The sequence below is a fragment of the Manis javanica genome, chromosome 2 (assembly GCF_040802235.1).
Source record: "Manis javanica isolate MJ-LG chromosome 2, MJ_LKY, whole genome shotgun sequence".
Lineage (NCBI taxonomy): Eukaryota > Metazoa > Chordata > Mammalia > Pholidota > Manidae > Manis > Manis javanica.
The window spans coordinates 116299727-116317355 of NC_133157.1; the positions used below are offsets into that span (position 1 = coordinate 116299727).

General features: G+C 43.4%; 2 protein-coding genes across 2 annotated transcripts in view; one reads left to right on the forward strand and one right to left on the reverse strand.

Annotated features, from left to right (window-relative positions):
• The window catches only part of LOC140845608 (interleukin-2 receptor subunit alpha-like), a 495306-nt gene that overhangs the window by 381992 nt on the left and 95685 nt on the right, over positions 1-17629 (forward strand). The window lies entirely within an intron of this gene.
• LOC118968794 (protein TASOR-like) overlaps positions 1-17629 on the reverse strand; it is a 186221-nt gene that overhangs the window by 108587 nt on the left and 60005 nt on the right. The window contains exon 14 of the mRNA XM_073229183.1: positions 11237-15024. The gene's annotated coding sequence lies outside the window, so the exon portion shown is untranslated. The remainder of the gene's footprint in view (positions 1-11236; positions 15025-17629) is intronic.

Consider the following 17629-nt stretch of genomic DNA (forward strand, 5'->3'; position numbering starts at 1 on the left):
TCCAAATACTGGGATTTTACCAGTGTTTCTTTGATAAACTGCATGTGCAGAATTTGAAATTTTAACATTGGCTCCTAAATTATACAAAGAATACAGGTGTGTAGTACATTAGAATTTATACTGAAACATAAGTTCCTCTTGAAACAAGGTATAAAACTTTATACAGATTTTCCATTTTATGAACTGGAATACTTTATATTAGTTTTTCTCACTACACCTTCCTCATTTTCGTTCACTTAACCTGCCAACTATTTTATTTTTTCTTCTTATGAAGTAGTTTTTAGTATTTGCTTTATTTATTTTTTACTTTGACACCTTTACAGATTGGTAGCCTTTATTTTTCCACCTTGATAAAAATGTGTACATATGTGCATATATATATATATATATATATATATTTTTTAAATCATATTACCTTTATCAATGGAAACCAAGCTATACTGTTTTTGAGCCAATTAAAAAAACTGCGATTTTTCCAGTGTAGCTTTGCAAGGTGGTGAACACACATGAACTGATGCAGTGTATTCTGGACTACTGAAAGAAAACCACCATAAGGGTTTTGTTGAGAGCCTTAGTGTTGTCTGAAAAGCAAGAAGGGAGGCAGTTGGCTGCTAATACATAAAAAAGAGGGAAAAAGAGTAGTTTAGTCTTAAGGTAAAAATATCTGGTTGTCCTAGAACATGCAAGAACATAGTAAAAGCTAAACTTGAGGGTGTATAGTAAGGTATACAAGGCTTGGGGAAAGTGAATTTCATTTGTTGGTTTATAATACCTGCAAATAATGAGTTAGAAAAGAAGCAGGTGTGTTGAAATTCTGACCATATTTTATCACTTTTAGTGGATTTATTCATAAGAGGTAAAAAGTAATGAATCTTCTACTCTAAAATATTTCTGTTCAAATGCGATCAGTCTTTAAGTGGAGGACTAAATGCTCTGTCACAGCAGACTTATAATATTGATCATTCAAGGAAATGTTGACTATTCTGTGAACTATATTTGGCCAGCACAAGTGAAAATAGAGAAAGATTGTAAATAGATCAATCCAAATGACTTATTTTATTTTTTTATATTTTTGCTATCATTAATCTACAATTACATGAAGAACACTATGTTTACCAGGCTACCCCCTCAGCAAGTCCCCGACAGACCCCACTACAGTCACTGTCCATCAGCACAGCAAGTTGCTGTATAAACACCACCTGTCTTCTCTGTGTCGTATAGCCCTCCCTGTACCCCGGACAATACTGTACATGCTAATCGTAATGTCCCCTTTCTTTTTCCCTGCCCTTATCCCTCCCTTCCTATCCGCAGTCCCTTTCCCTTTGGAAACTGTTAGTCCATTCTTGGGTTCTGTCATTCTGCTGCTGTTTTGTTCCTTCAGTTTTTCTTTGTTCTTATACTCCACATATGAGTGAAATCATTTGGTACTTGTCTTTCCCTGCATGGCTTATTTCACTGAGCATAATAACATCTAGCTCCATCCATGTTGTTGCAAATGGTAGGATTTCTTTTCTTAGGGCTGAATAATATTCCATTGTGTATATGTACCACCTCTTCTTTACCCATTCATCTACTCATGGACACTTAGCCAACCTATTGTAAATAGTGCTGTGATAAACATAGGGGTGAATCTGTCTTTTTCAAACGTGGCTGCTGCATTCTTAGGGTAAATTCCTAGAAGTGGAAGAATTCTCTTCTTTTTTAAGGCTGAGTAATAGTTTCTTTCTCTGTCTCTATGTCTGTGTGTGTATGTGTGTATGTGTATATATAAAACATTTTCTTCATCCATTTGTCTGTCAGTGGACACACACAGAAGTTCCTTCCATGTCTTGACTCTTGTGAATAATGTTGCAATGCACATGGGATGCAAAGACCTCTTTGCATACTGATTTTACTTACTTTGGGTATATATCCATAGCAGAAATTGCTAGATCATATAGTAGCTCTATTTTTAATTTTTAAGGAACTTCTACACTTTTTCTTTTCTTTCTTTTTTTTCTTTTGCCACACTGTTTTTCTAATAGCTATACCATGCCAGTTAACTTTTTGTATCTTACTTTTTTTCCCTCGTAGGAATGTGTCGAGCTTGTTGTACTTCGTAGAATTCCACATTTTCCCTCTTAGCATCATGCACATAATAAACATCAGTTCCTATTTGTGGAAAGAATGGTATTTTACTCTATTAGACCTAGAGATTTACATCAAATGGTGAGCACTGGGTGGAAAAGTAGAAACCCTGAGCTTCTCCCCCAGAGCTCTAGATGTATCTCCTGGTCCTTATGAGTGACTGCTGCTCAGTCTTTTCTCCTATTGTCTGTGTGTTTGGTATGCAAAATGTTTCTTTGTTAAATGCATACAAAAAGTGACAAAGACCAAGGCTCTGAAATTTTACCTTTAAACCAATTTCCAGATATTTATCTTATATTAATATAGTCCAACATTTGTACACACAGCCATTACCATAGTTCTTTAGTGTGTGCAGTTGCCATCTCCTATATCTGGCCTTTGGGGTTACCTGGCAGCTACATTTCCATCAGTAACTATGAAAAACAATTTGTGTGTGTGGATAAAGTGAAGAATCCTATGGCCAGGTTTCTCACCTGCCCCCGGTTGGCTAGCTCACTACACATGTGTGGGCAATACATGGTTATTGAGTCTATATAAAAAGCCCAGCCCCGTGCTCTGCGCAACATGGTATTGCTGCAACGCTGCCGGTTAGCAGAGACGAGGGTGGGGGTGGTGGTACTACTGAGGACAAGAGACTGAGATGGCTGCATGGGTATAGACAGGCCCAGAGGCACAAACTAGCTTGCTGCATGCAGACTCACTCTGAGTGGATGGGATTCTAGTGATTGACCTGCCACTGTGAAAATAAAGTTGGGTATAACCCTTTCACCCCAAGAACATTCTACTGTAATTTCTTTGGTCACATGGAATCCATAGTGAACTTGCCCAAGGCTGAAACTCATTGGCAAGACACTAATTTGAGACAGTTTTCAGGTCAGGGACAGGCAGGCAGCATCCAGGTAAGGGCAGCAGATTTCCTGAGGTGCAGATGGAGCTGAGTGTCCAGGGAGACCGACACAGTCAGAGTTGGCCCAGAAGACAGAGTAAAGGCAACACCGAGAGATACTCCAGAGGTCTGAAGGTTGTGGAAAGACCACTTAAGGGTCCTTCATTTCTGCAGAATATTAGTCATCAAATGGGTGTGAAGAAACAGCTGAAGGCCAAGAAAACAGCCACTTTAAAGGATGAGAGAGAATAACACTCAGCTGGCAGGGACCAAGATTAATGCCTGTTCCCACCAGCCAGCCAGAAGCACCTTTAAGTCTGTGATTCATGGGGCATCAGGTAGGGTGCCCTGAAGAGCCATGCCTCACTGGTGGGAAATAATCATCCCTAGACTAAAAGCTGTTTGAATCCTGCCTAAGGCACCTTAAAAGCAAGACTCAAAAGCATCGAAGTGTACCCCAGTGATTAACTGCATCCCAAAACAAAGCCCCAGAACGTTTACAGGAATAGGAAACAATCCAGCAACCAACCAGGTAAAATTACAATCCATCAAGGTCATCCGTCATGCAAATAAGCAAGAAAATATGACTCAGAATGTGTACGAGTCAATCCATCGAAACTGAAGGAGAACTGACACAGATGTTAGAATTAGCAGGCAAGTACAGTAAAAGGGTAATGATGACTTTATTCCATTTATTTAAAAAGCAGAGGAAAGACTGTACATGTTAAGTAGAGATCCAAATCACACTTTTATACATGAAACTACGATGTCTCGGATTAAAAATACACTGGATGGCATTAATTACAGCTTAGATATTACCGAAGAAAAGATTAAACTTGAAGACATAGCAATAGAAACCACCCAAAATAAACAGAGAAAAACACTTAAAAATACTAAGATTGGTAAGCTATAAGAGAACTTCAAAAGAAACCTTTCAAAATTAAATGCAGAGGGAAAAAAGACTGAAAAACAAAAGCACAGCACAAGGTAATGGGTTCAATAACACTAATCCTTAGGGAAATGTAGTGCAATCAGCACTACAATAATGCATTACCTTCAGCAAAAAAGAAAGAGAAAAAAGAAAATAACAAGTGTTGGCAAAGATGTGGAGAAACTGGAACCCTTGAGCCCTATTGGAGGGAATGCGAAATGCTGCAGCCGCTATGGAAAACAGTATGGTGGTTCCTCAAATATCTAAAATAGAATTACCCAATTATTCAGCAATTCTACTTCTGGGTATGTACCCAAAAGAGCTGAAAGCAGGGTCTTGAAGAGATTGCTATAGCAGCATTATCCATCATAACTTAAATGTGGAAAAAACCTAAGTGTCCACCAACAAATAAACAGATAAGCAAGGTGTGGTCCATATAAACAATGGGATATTATTTATTCTTAAAAAGGAAGGAAATTCTGTAATATGTTACAACATAGAGGAACCTTGACATTATGCTAATGAAATAAGCCAGCCACAAAAAAACACAAATACCATGCGATTCCCTTACATGAGGTCCCTAAAGGATTAGCCTACCTTGGAAATCTATAAGAGAGAAACCTCCCCATCTGTAACTCATAAAACCCTTGCCATCAGAAACATGTACAAATCCTCAATCTCAAAATGAGCTGGATCTCCTTCCCCAAATCATTGACATGATTTGAAAAAAGCCAGGGAACCTTCCTCCTTGTCAGGCTGTGGTGCAACGTTAGGAGAGGTGACCGCAGCTATTACAGGGCACCTCTGGAAAACTAACAGGCAGAGACCTTCGGTGGGAAAGGGAAACTTCAGAGGAATATTCAAAAACTGGTAAAACAGCTCCTCTGATATGGATCTCTGCAAAAGTTATAAAGTGTTTTTTTAAATAATTTTTTGGTAAATTGGGAAATACCAGCAGATTGACCACTTGCAGAACTCGTCTTGGCAGACTGGCTTCCGAAGTGGCTTTCAGAGAAGTGAGTTTCCCTGGAGTGACCTCAAGCCAAGTTGGCTCCTGACACTGCTCACACACTGTCCAGTTCTCAGTGTCCTACGTTGAGGCCAGGCCACATTGGGACCCGGGGGGAATGTAACCTCAAAGGTCTGCAAGGAGTTGTGAGTCAACACGGAAGCCATCTCTCTATCTCCTGAAGAGGGTCAGGGGCAAGGAGGACTTCGTGACAACTCAGGGCTGCTGGCTTCCAGAAGACATTCCACCCTGTGGGTCCCGACCAACAGGCCCCCCAGGAGAGGTAGCCCAGCAACCTCCACCTGAAACCAGCCCCACACGTGACAGGAGGCACCACTGGAGCAGCAGCATCCTGAGCCCTCAAAGTCCATTCCAGGCCCTCTCTCCTCCCAGAGCCAAAGTGAGTCATTTTCTCTCCCAGACCCTCAGACTCATTTTTTGTTCTCCTGGGCCAATAAGTAGAGAACTTTCTGTGGCTTTCTTCTTGCCCTGTGGCCTCGGGAAGGACTCTTCAGTGATAGCCTCAAATGGCCCACCTCTAATAGCAGCCAGAACACCTGCCTCCCTGGGCTGTTCATGCCTACATTTCTCTGGCCCTCCGTGAGCTCTAATGGTCCACATATTGCATGCATAATTTTAAGTCTAACATATTTTAGACATACGAAGATATGGAGAATCAAATAGCTAGATCTGTGCAGCTCTTCAACAGATTAAGAAACCCGTTATGAAGGTGTCGGTTGAGAGCATCTTGTCCCTCCCCAATCCCTTCCTATCCTCCAGAGGAGACATCAGTCCTAAACTTGGAGTTTACTCTTCCCATTTATGAGCCACATATTTTTCCAGAGTCACCAAAAAAAAAAAAAGTATTTTTATAAAGAAAAGAAAATTGATTTTACACTCCACAGACAGGAGCAGTGGCTCTCAGACATTTGGGCCTCATGGGACAGTTAGCTGTCAAAATCAATTTAGGGCACTGGTAGGACTGTCCATTTTTCAGAGTAAGAACATGAAAAAAGGAAACCCAGAAAACTATCATCTGCCATCACAGTAGCTTCATGAAAGAAACGCCATTTGTCATAGAAAATATAGTAAGAACATTCTCTCAAAATTTAAAAAAGGGAATACATTTAGATAAAAAGTCTTAGTTTTTCTCATTTCCACACAAAGCCTAGAAAAACTTCATTTTGCGTCACCTCAGCATTTACAACTCACTAATTTAGAAACCCAGACTTCTGTGACCTGTGTCTCTAAGACGTGGGGACCTTCCAGAGGGAAACCCACCATCCTGGATGCAGAGGGAGCGTTTGTCACTCCATGCCCCTCAGATGCCCAACTCGGGGTCTGGTAGTTGCCTGGGTCCATTTTCTTATCTGATCCCACACCTCGCCAGCCCATCCCCATCTCAGCTCAGACCTGTAGGACTCACATGATACCTTCCCTTCTTCTCCAGTGTCCCCAGTACACTGGCCACCACCCAGGACCTCCCCTCAATGTGTCCGGCACTGCTTGTGCTCAGAGACACTTGGCCAGTCCCTGAGGCAGCAGTGTGCAAGGGTCACGGGGGACCAGAGTGACTTGCTGAAATGTCAAAGGGGAGAAAGGTAAGAAAATCCATCCATACAGCAGCCCCACCTCAGTGACCTAGCCCTGCTCCCCCCACTGGGCACAAACCAATGTGCTTTCTCACTCACCCACCACCCATGCTGGGATAAAGGGCAGGGAAGGAGCCGGTATTTTGCAATAACCCCCAGGTAAGCCAGCTCTGCCTCTCCACCCTGAGCTGAGAACCACTGACTTGGCACAAGCTAGTACAAGATACAAAAGCACCATCACCAAAAGCAAAAATATCCCTAAAAGCAAGAAAAACCCATTTCATGAAGGAGGAAGCAGAAGTCCACCATTAAGTGACACCCAGAGCATGGGGCTGGTTACAGACCATGCTGAAAAATGATGTGTTTCTGAATCCTGAGTCCAGGTGTCCCTTCAACTCCCCGGCTGCCCCCATGTCAGTCTGGCACCACTGACGAGTCAGCTTCTTATTCCAAGACCGACTGTTCCCTTACCCAGCCTGGGCCTCCATTTCCAGGGAGCTGCATGGGCCCGTGGAGCAGATGATCTCTCAGAATCAGGACAAGGGAGCCTGGAAACTCAGAGCTGAGACAGGGTGCCTCAAATGGGTCTAATGTTTTACAGGCACACAGCAGTGTCCCAAACTCAATTCAAAGGACAGCTCTGCTTGACCTCAGAATGGGTGGAGCAACCACTGACAGGTCCAGTCTCCTAGCTCCTCCAAGGTGGGGCACGCCCGCCCTCAGTCTGGGGAACAACTTCAGAGCCTCCAGCTCACAGAGGGGCCATGAGGGGCTGCAGCCAAGAAGGTCTGGGCAGCAGTAGGGGGCTGGCTCCTGGGGGCAGCAGGGGAGGAAACCTCTCACAGGTGACCTGCTATGCTCCTCAGCCTGTCCCCCAGGGTCTGGCTGCAGCCCCCACCTCAAGCCAGCCCACCTGCCCCCTCACCCACCATGCACTGCTGCTCATTCCATTCCCCAACGGTCCAGCGAGGCGGCCCCATCTTCAGTGCTCCCACCTCTGTGTGTTTGTTTCAGTCTTTAAGATCCTGTATCTCAAAGGTGAGATGAGTACACATGCACTCACATACATACACACACACACACACACACTTGTTTTTTAATTAGAGCCTGAAGAACAGTTAGCTATATGCAAGGATGATAAACCTTATTGTTTGTGGCATAGGCAGTGTTCTTGTCCTGTGGTCCAGGATCCGGGCCCTGGTCCTGACTCAGCTGAGGCAGACCCCTGAGCCTCTTCCATCCCCCTTCCAATTCCGATGATCCCACACACTCCTCTGTTACAAGTATCAGAGAAGCAAACTCACGTTGGTTCTCCAACCAGGGCTGAGGAAAAGAGACACTCAAAGGAACCCCAGACACCAGTGTTTGGGGGACCCGTGACCTAACACTCCCCAGTCAAACATTCAAACACCAGTGCACATGCCCCTGGAATTCACATTCCTTTTATTTTGACAACCACATGGCTTTGGGATTCCTCACAGCAACCCTGTGAGGTTGGGAGCACCCCCATTTCCCTGCAGGGTATAGCAGCAGGAACTGGCCTAGGGTTACAGGGCAGAGGGGCTCCCTCCCAAGGAGTGCCAGGGGCTCAGGACCCAGGTTCAAGTGTGGCAAGGCTTTCCCACCAGGTAGGCAATTCCCACCACCCAGAACCTCCCTTCATACCCCACCATAAAAACAGGGGCCCCAAAAAAAGCATGAGAACCAGCAACAGGTGGAAGGAGGTTAGTTTTGGAGGAAAAGACTGAAGGCCGTTTAATGCTCTCCCATTCAACAACACAGCTTACAGAGAGGGCATGGAAACTAGAACAAAGACAACTGGGGCTGGGGGTTGGGGAGACAAATCTGGCAACCATTTTGGAAGAACCTTGGAGAACCAAAAGGATCTTTGACAGGAAAAATAATCAGCTACACAAAAGATAAGATTGCTTAAGTTTGGAAAACTTTAAAATCATTTTTAAAAGATACAAAATAGGAGCCCTCAGCCATCATGGACAGACTTGTTTCTTGACAGTAAATGCTGTGCCCCAGGCACACTGCCCTGCTCGGAAAGCTCCGCAGACCCCTTCTGCTTCACTCGCAGTGCTGAGCTCCTGTCACAGCAGACTTGCAGCCAGCAGGGTGGCATCTGAGCAGTTCTGTCGGCTTCCCCAACTGAGAACTGCCTGCAAGCCAGCCTCCCAGTGGATCGCCATTCCGCAGAACCCAGTGCTCCTTGCGGCGCTCACAGCAGAGTCACAGGCATCTTCCACGGCCTTTGGGGATTACGGACATGTCAGTGACAGGCACTCTGGCCCTAACACTGGCCTTACGCAAGCATCAACTAAGTGTGTGGAGAGCAGCCAGGTGACTCAAGAGCAAAGGCTTCTCAGGTAGCTGTCCACACCTCACGTATGAGACTGGTGTCACTTCATCAAAGAAAAGGTCCTTGGCCTCCCTTGAAGCCGTTTGGCCTATTGCCCTCGAACCAGTGTGGAAGCCCTGCACAATGAAACTAATGACAGCGTGAATCTCACATTTATTTGTGTACTTTATCAGTGTTTTTCCTGTCCCATTAGAATGCAAGGACCAGGTCATAAAGGCCACATTTCTGCTCACCTGCGCATACTGGGGATGGAAAACAGGTATCAAAAAGAGGAGGAGGAAGAGGGCAGGCGTTGTGGGAGGGCTTCCCTCCCCTGTGAGAGAGCGGGGCTGTGGGCTGCGCACTGTACCTAGAGTGGAGTTACACATGGGGTGGGGGAGCAAGCCAAGCAGCAGGCACATTTGGCGTCATGGTAGCCACTTTCTGACTGTTGGAGAAGGCAAAGTAGGCTATGACCTGATGGCGAAGGGCTGGAATTGGGGATGTGTGCACCTGCTTGTTTTTTAAACATAAACACAGATACATATGCACGTGTGCACCCATACAGACAGACAAACATTTCCCAGCTCTGCTTGCTGGGAGGACCTAGACCAGTGACAGACAGTGGCACTGAGTTCACCCACTGCCCAGATCTCTATTCCAAGTGCTAGTCTTCTCTGAAAGGACCACGACTCCCCAGTGAAACACTGCCTTTAAGACTGGGGCCAGGAGGGAGATGTACCTGTGGTACTGTGCTGCACCACAGAGGAAGGAGGCAGCCAAAGAACTCTGGGGACTTGTGGAAAGGACACAGAGCCAGCCGAAAGGGGCATCCCCTAGCTGGGTCTGGTACAATCTGAGCATTAAAATAGTAAAGGATCAGGTGGTAAGTGAGTAAAATAATATGGAACATGGGTTGTCACTGATGTAAGTAAGTAAATGGGAGGGAAGGGAAAGCTCTACCCTACCAGCTAATAAAATGCACAAGGAATGATGGAATTAGAATGTCATCGTTCGGCAATCATCACTGTCATAACTGACTCAGGCAAGAACAACCAATGGATGTTAAATCTGGTGGGTCAAAGTCTGATGAGGAACAGTATATTCACATGTCCTGTTGTACCTTCTTCCCACTTGGGGGTAACTAAACATGCTTACTAATTAACTTCACATTGGAGGAACTTGGCAGAAACAATCTTAACCAAGTGAAAAAGGCTAATAATACACCAGGAATGGGACAAATCAACATCGTGTGCCTCCCAATAGAATGCACCGAGCGAGATCATTCTATCTGGGTATTCTCACCTAAAATGCAGAAAGCCCAAGGAAGTCACAGATGAACACAAACTGAAGGAAATCCTATCAAATAATTAGCTTACAGTCTTCAAAACTGGCAAAGTCACAAATGATAAGAAATGACAGAAGAACCATCCCAAACTGATGGGAACTGAGAGACAATGGAAAGGACAAGCCAGGAGAATAGGTGAAGCGCAGAAAGACGGTGGTGCCTGGAACCTGATGAGCACCCTGCCTGCGTGCTCAGTCCTGGCTTCAGGAAAGCTAGCTCACAGGGCTGTGGCCATACAGAAGTGCCCCTTCCCTCAGGTAACACACACATCACCACCTTGGCACAGTAGCCTCAGTCTCATAGCCTGAAGGTGACATGTTTTAAGGGGTGGTGGGACTCCATGAATACCACCATTTTCAAATGGCTCAGGAAAGTGAACAGTGGGGGTATATGCGCAAAGGGTGCCATTTCTGCAGCCTTTATATAAACCTGAAATTCTATCTTAAAAGTGCAAAGAGAGAGAGAATGCTGTCTTTTCCCAAAATAGAGGATAAAATAAGGAAGCTAACGAAGAAATGAAGACAGATTCTGACTCCCACCAAATTAGAATTTTACCATGGTTAAATCATTTATATATAACACTGTGTTCTCACCAGAACATCAGTGATCCTAATATTCAAATTAAACAGTACATCCCAAACCAACAGAGGCCCCTCTCAACTGTCCATACTAATGGGGGAACACAGGTAATAAATTTTTAAAAATCTGAATTTTACCTTTGGAAGGCTTTGTTCACATTTGAGTAAGAGTTTGTCTACACTGGTAACTTTATGAAAATTAGTCACCATACTAACTCTGGAACACCATACACATCTTCAGATATAGTACAAATATAGCATAATATTTTGTATGCAGATAAAGACAGCTGTGAAATTCAAATGCCATTTGGTATCATGATTCTTTCTGAGGCCAAAAATGCCACAGTTATTACTTCTAAAGTAAACTAAAATTAGATGGCAATCAAAAGAATATGAAGTATAAGAAAATACGGCACTTTACCTTTGTTCTTACTAAGAATGACTTGTCTTCTGTCTCCACGAGGTAGAACAGGAAGGTCCATTCACAAGCCTCTCTGACCACACTCTTCAGCTTGGCATGCAGACTGGTGCACAAGTCTGTAATCATGTCTTCATAGGAGGCTGGCCTTCTTGGCAAGGATGAATACATCTATTGAGGCGTGGCTTCTCCAGAAAACATACTGGACTCTTTATCTTGGAAATGACTTGGCTGCGATTCATTACCACCTTATTAAGTTCAGCATATTTGCTGTGAATAAGTGAAATATTGCTCTGGGATTCTTTCAAAGGGCTCTTATATTTCAGCTTGGGGAGACAGAATGAAACAGCCTGATTTCTTTCAGAATTTGAAAGATGCTGTGTACTGTGACCACACCTCTCTTCCCAAAAGGAAGGATTGTCCAAATTGCTGGATGTGAGGTCTCTCATGTGCTGACCCTGCTGTCCAGCATCTGAGTGTGTGACTGTTACTATACGGGGACTCCAGCTCCGGGATGCAGGATGTAGAACAGGGGTCTCAGGTGGTTTTGTTAAAGGAAAAGCTCCAGCAGTGATCTGGAGGGGCGACTCTTCTGGAAAGACGTTACTGGAAAAGTCAGAATGCTGAGAATCTCCACTCTTCACCATTTGTTTTAGATTATGTGCAAAACGCAGACATTCCAGATCTAAAGTACTCTGGGTGAGGTTATCTGCCACCTGACAAGTATTTGTCCAAAACCTGAGCAACTCATACTTTGCAGTGAAACTGGAGTGCCTCTCAAGCTGTGCAATGTTCTCGTGGTATCTTTGAGCTCTTTAGTTACTGTGAAGTTAGCGTAAGTCCTGTGGATGCCATGGAGATCTCGGATTTGGATGTAACATGGCACACATTAATCTTCTTTCTTTAATCTAATTGACCGGTTTCTGGGAGGAATGCTTGTCTCTAACCCTGGAACTTGATTTGAGCAGCCCCAATCCTTGTTATCATTAGTGGTTAGGCTTGGGAAAGAGTCATAAGCATCTTCTTTTTTCTTGGTGCAAATACATCGCAAAGTGCAGGGGTTATCCTCATCCACTTTGGGATTTCTGCAGTCACTGCAAGGGTCTTGATCAGAGTCTCCAGAAAGTGGTTCATAATGAATGTCAGGATTCACATTGACATCCATGTCTCCACTCAGGACTTCTGAGTGCTCCTTGGTCCTGAGCCGCTCACCAGTGCTTTTATTTCCCATCTGCTCTTTAGAAATTCTACAAACAAGAGAGGAACGAGGCCAGGGAACAAAAAGAGCAAGAGGCTCCATACTGGTATTGTCACTGGTGACTGCTGTATGTAGATAAGAATCAGCAGCTACACACATGGAAAAAGCCCACCATTTAACAGATTTATTGTGCCACATGGTGACAGATCCTGCAGCATTGTTTCTTGTTCCCCTTTTGGAGATGCAGTGTTTGACTAAGAGCCAGCACCTCCCAGATCTCTGTGTTTTTCATGTAACTCAGCTTTAGTTTCACTGTTCTTAAGCAAACTGCCCACTCTGCCTACTGGTATTTCCTGTGTTTGGAACCCTAGCTCTATGTTTATGGGTCTTGTAAAATGGGCTAATGGAGTGCTACCTGAGGACCAATCAAGTCTGGGGATCTCTGAACACAAGTGTGCCTGTAGAACATCTGCTCCATCAACGGAGTCAAAGCTCAAGGACTGAGTTTGCATGTAACTGCCTTCATTTGTTTTCAAATCACTGCAAAGGAGTCTTTTCTTAATACTTTTAGGGCTAGTCTCCTGTTCGAAGGACACATTCTCTATACCATCTGGGACAGTTGTGGAACTAAATGTGTCAGCCACAGACTTATTTTCAATAATCTTTCTAGGACTCGATGGAGGCTCACTGGTCTCCAAGACGATTTAAGACCAAGTTTCTGTTTTGTACACTGACTGCAGTGGATTTCCTGATGTTACCCATTTCTCTAGAGGAGACCTGAACTCATGTGTGGAACTGGGTGCCAAGGCAGGCTGGTCGAACTCTCTATCACAGCATGGTGCCTTGTCTGAGGGGAAGAAGCCCTCGTCACACTCACTGGGGATAATGTCCTCAGTTACCTTACTAGGAAGGGTTGAGCATCTATCTTCCCTTCCATGATGACGATTCAGTATGAGAGGCATTTCAGCACAAAGTTGCATTTGCTGAATCCAAGGTAAGTGACCTTGGCCCCCCGGGTGGGGAGGACCCACAAAAGAATTATCTTCTTCTGTTATGGCCAAATCTCCTGCCTCTATCTGGGAGAATTTGTCCCAATTCTAATACTGTGTATCAGGAAGTTTTAAGCAAAATGGAGACACAGCCTGAGATGGTACTTGGCGTACTTCAACTGGTACCTGGGGGTCAGGACTAGAAGCTGGTGGCACTTCTTCAATTAAGGAGCCAAAGGGAAAATCTGAGGTAACATTAACTTCCTCTGTAATCTGAAGGGCAGAAGTGTCTTTAGAAAGTACTAGAGTAACAGTTTGTAAGTTACCACTTTCTCTCTCATTTTCTACTGCTTTCTCTGACACTGTAGGATGCACTGATGTATAACTAGTGGAATTCCCTTCTCTGTTTGCTCTTAAAGTCACCTCTTCTGACTCAATTATTTCTTCAGTCATTTCCTGAAGGTCTAAGTTTAAAAGTGGGGCCTCCTGATGTTGCTCTATTTCACCTGCTGGCATTTCTTCCCTGGGACTTGTCAGTGGTGATATTGTGAGAGTTAGATTGATGTCCGAATCTTCCTCTGACAGCTATAAAGCTGACCTCCTCTGTGTTCAAACACAGGCTGGTTTGTTTGCTAAATGAACTGCATGATTCAAAATTCCTCTTTTCACTGCTGAGGCCAACCTCATCCTTGAGTTCTGAAGCACCATGGGGTGTAGCACTTATTGGAGGAATGCGAGTAAGTGCGTAGTTTTTTTCCAAGGACACAGAGGCTGATGAGACTACCTCTTCAATTGGTGATGGCTCTGTAACCCCTTCTGGAGATACGCTGAAGAGACTCTGAGTCTGAAGGGAAAATTCCTGAGAAAGTTTCACTTCTTCTAGGGGTGATGAATAACTGAGAACTTTTGCCTAATGACAGTGCCTCATTCACCACTGAATTACCAGATGGCGATGATGAGCCTGGATCAGGAGTCTCCTTCTGTAAGGAACACAATTCCTCAGCAGGGGCCACTCTGCTCACTGAGGAGGAACAAAGGCACTTAGGGTCTTTCTGTCCTGACATCGCTAGAGACGGCATGTCCCTAAGGGTCTGTGCCTTTTCAAAAGTGGATCCAGGATGTCAAAGACTCATAGCAGGGGCTACTTGCTTCATCAACTCTGTCGGTATTGGGACATAGGTATTTTTCCCAAAAGTCAGGGTAACTGGATCCAGATTAATCATTACATACCCTGTATCATCCTTTCCTTCCAGGGAAGGCTGGGACTCTGTTGTTTATGAGGCCGCTATGCTGGATTAGGCCTTGTGAAGCACCTGGTTTTGTTTGCATTGTTGCTTGGAAAACACCAACTTTGCTTTCAAGGGTGCTGTACACAGACTCTGACAAATCACTGGCTGACTGCTGATCCCATCATGAGTCTTGGTGAATGTGACTTGTGGGACACCATTGTAAGAAGTCACTCTTGTGCTATCAAGTGGCTCTAAGGCTGTATCTTCACCGGGAAGAGATGGTTCATTAGTTTGGGTACTTCCAATACCAAAAGGCACAAGGCTAGGAGTCTCCAGTTTATCTGATGATTCTTGTTTGGCTTTCCCCTCAATTACCTAAAATAACGAATGTGGAAAAAAAAATCAAGAGTTATGTAAACTAACATTTACATATGTGAAGAACAGTTAAAGCCAAGGGTTGATTTTAGTTTGTTCTTTTGAATCTTCTTATCTATAAGAATATCACAGGGTGGAGATCAAGCAGATCCTTTTGGATAGGCTAAGAATACCTCCCTAAATAATCTGTTTTCTTTAAATATACACACGATGAAAGCTCCAAAACTCTCTTATATGCACAGCTTTTTTTTTTTTAAATGGACCTTTGGAAAGAAAAGTGGCTAGACCACTGACAATTTAAAGACTTGAAAAAGGAGCCTGTTTGCTAAACAACACTGCTTAAGTCAGAAATGCTACACTGGAGGAAAAGTACTCATTTTTTACTGTTTTTAGTAAGATTAAAAGATGATTTTAAAAGCAAAGTGTAACTTATTTTAAACACCAGCTTTCATTTAGACTATAAACACACTGTCATCTAGAACTTTCCCATGAGAAAATAGTAAATTAATCACTATTTCTTGTACTCAGAAGACACAGATAAGCAGTTTCCCGAAGTGTTAATATCCACTCTGGTAAATAAAGGTTCCTCCCCCCTTAGCTATCTTCTTTGCTTACAGGTAGAGATAATCACTTTCTCTCATTATAATGCCTCCTATCAACAGGGCAATAGAAATAGTGCAGTGCAGTCTCCATTAGAAACTAAACCAGAGGGGCTGATTTAACCACTAACAGGAAGGATTCAGTTTCAACGTTAACAAAAACACTCCTGACAATTTTGATAAGATGCTCTGGCATGGTCTCGTCCAGAGCATGGTGAAATGGACTGATCATACAATTAACCACACATCTGTAAGTTCTGGTTGGTTATTATGGTTATTATGGTCATCATGCCATGTTTTGGGGCAATCATATTAGAGGTTAGGACCTGTTTTTCAAATCTCATTAAAACATTTCTGTCTTAACCAAAGAAACACACCGACCCAAGGAACTGTCAGCGCAGAACTGAGACTTAGAGTTTTAAGAGGATATGACTGGCCAGACATAAAGCATAGCAAAGTTTTGATGGTAAGAGTCTTTGTGAAAACTTTCCTGTCACTCTCCTTACCACACTGTGGCTCCAATGTTTGGTCATAGTACTGAATCTCACCATGCTTGTGGTCTTTGGGAAATACAAATTGTGATCACATTGGTATGTTTATATTGATATGTTTTCGTATAGGTGAAGTGAAATGTTTCTAAAATAAAGTCTGATCATTTAAAAGAATTGCTAAAGTAAACATACAACTAAAGCAACCTGCCTTTGGTTTCTAGTGCCTATCATATGGCATTCTCTTCATATTTGAGTCTGCCCCTGGGAGGCAGGGGGTGGCACATGTGTGCACTCACCTTCAAAGTGCAGGCACAATATCCAAGACAACAGAAAGGTCTTTGTAAGTCTATGCTAAGATATCATTAGGGAGCATGGATTTTAATACTCTTTCTACTTCTTTTTTTTTTAACTGTATTTTTTATTTTTTTGTTTTGATATCATTAATGTACAACTACTTGAACAACATTATGGTTACTAGACTCCCCCTATTTTCAAGTCCCCCTCACATACCCCTTTACACTCACCGTCCATCAGCGTACTAAGATGCTATAGAATCATTACTTGTCTTTGTGTTATACTGTGTTCCCCGTGCCCTCCCCTCAACATTATGTGTGCTACTCGTATTGCCCCTTTTCCCCCCTTATCCCTCCATTCCCACCCATCCTCCCCAACCCCTTGCCCTTTGGTAACTGTTAGTTCATTCTTGGGTTCTGTGAGTTTGCTGCTGTTTTGTTCCTTACTTTCTACTTCTTAATACTTTATTTCACATTTGCAAAAACTATTTCTGAAATTAGACTTGGTGATAGCTAATTATATATCACAAAAAAATATAAGAAACTAGTATACATACAGATAGTAACTGAAGTCTGCCTAACTACTAAATATTTTCTTATTCTGAGGCAGTGATTCTTACCTAGGTTTTAATGTACCTTTTTTAAAATCAAAAGAAATTTATGAACACATCCTCACAAAAAATAACCACACGTACATATGTATATACATATGTACACACAAACACTTACATGTGCATATACATACAGACACAGGATTTGATTCTAGATCTGAATCTCGGCTAGACAAGTTGACTGACTACACAACCTCAGGCAATTTTCATGCTTCTCTGTGCTGCAGTCACTCATCTAGGAGATGGACAAGAATGGCCCTTGCCTCCTTGAGTTGTGGGAACTGATGGAGCTGAGGTAAACGGAGGGTTCCAGTCACTCACAGCTTGCAGCACTGTATTATCTGCTTCTGGAGGGGGTCAAAGACCCTCCCCACCCACCGGGGCTCACACAGACCTGCCAATCCCCATGTAACCCCAGGTATAGACACACTGTCTATTCAACATAAGAACACGCACTGTAGATGTCCAAACCCGTGCAAAATTATCGTGGAACAATGCTAGGCCAAATGCTTAACAAGGTGGCTATTCTGTCAATTCTTGTACTTAGAATTTTGATACAACTTTTTTATTTGCTCCAGCTAAAATCTGATTATCTGTCCTGGCTGAGCATA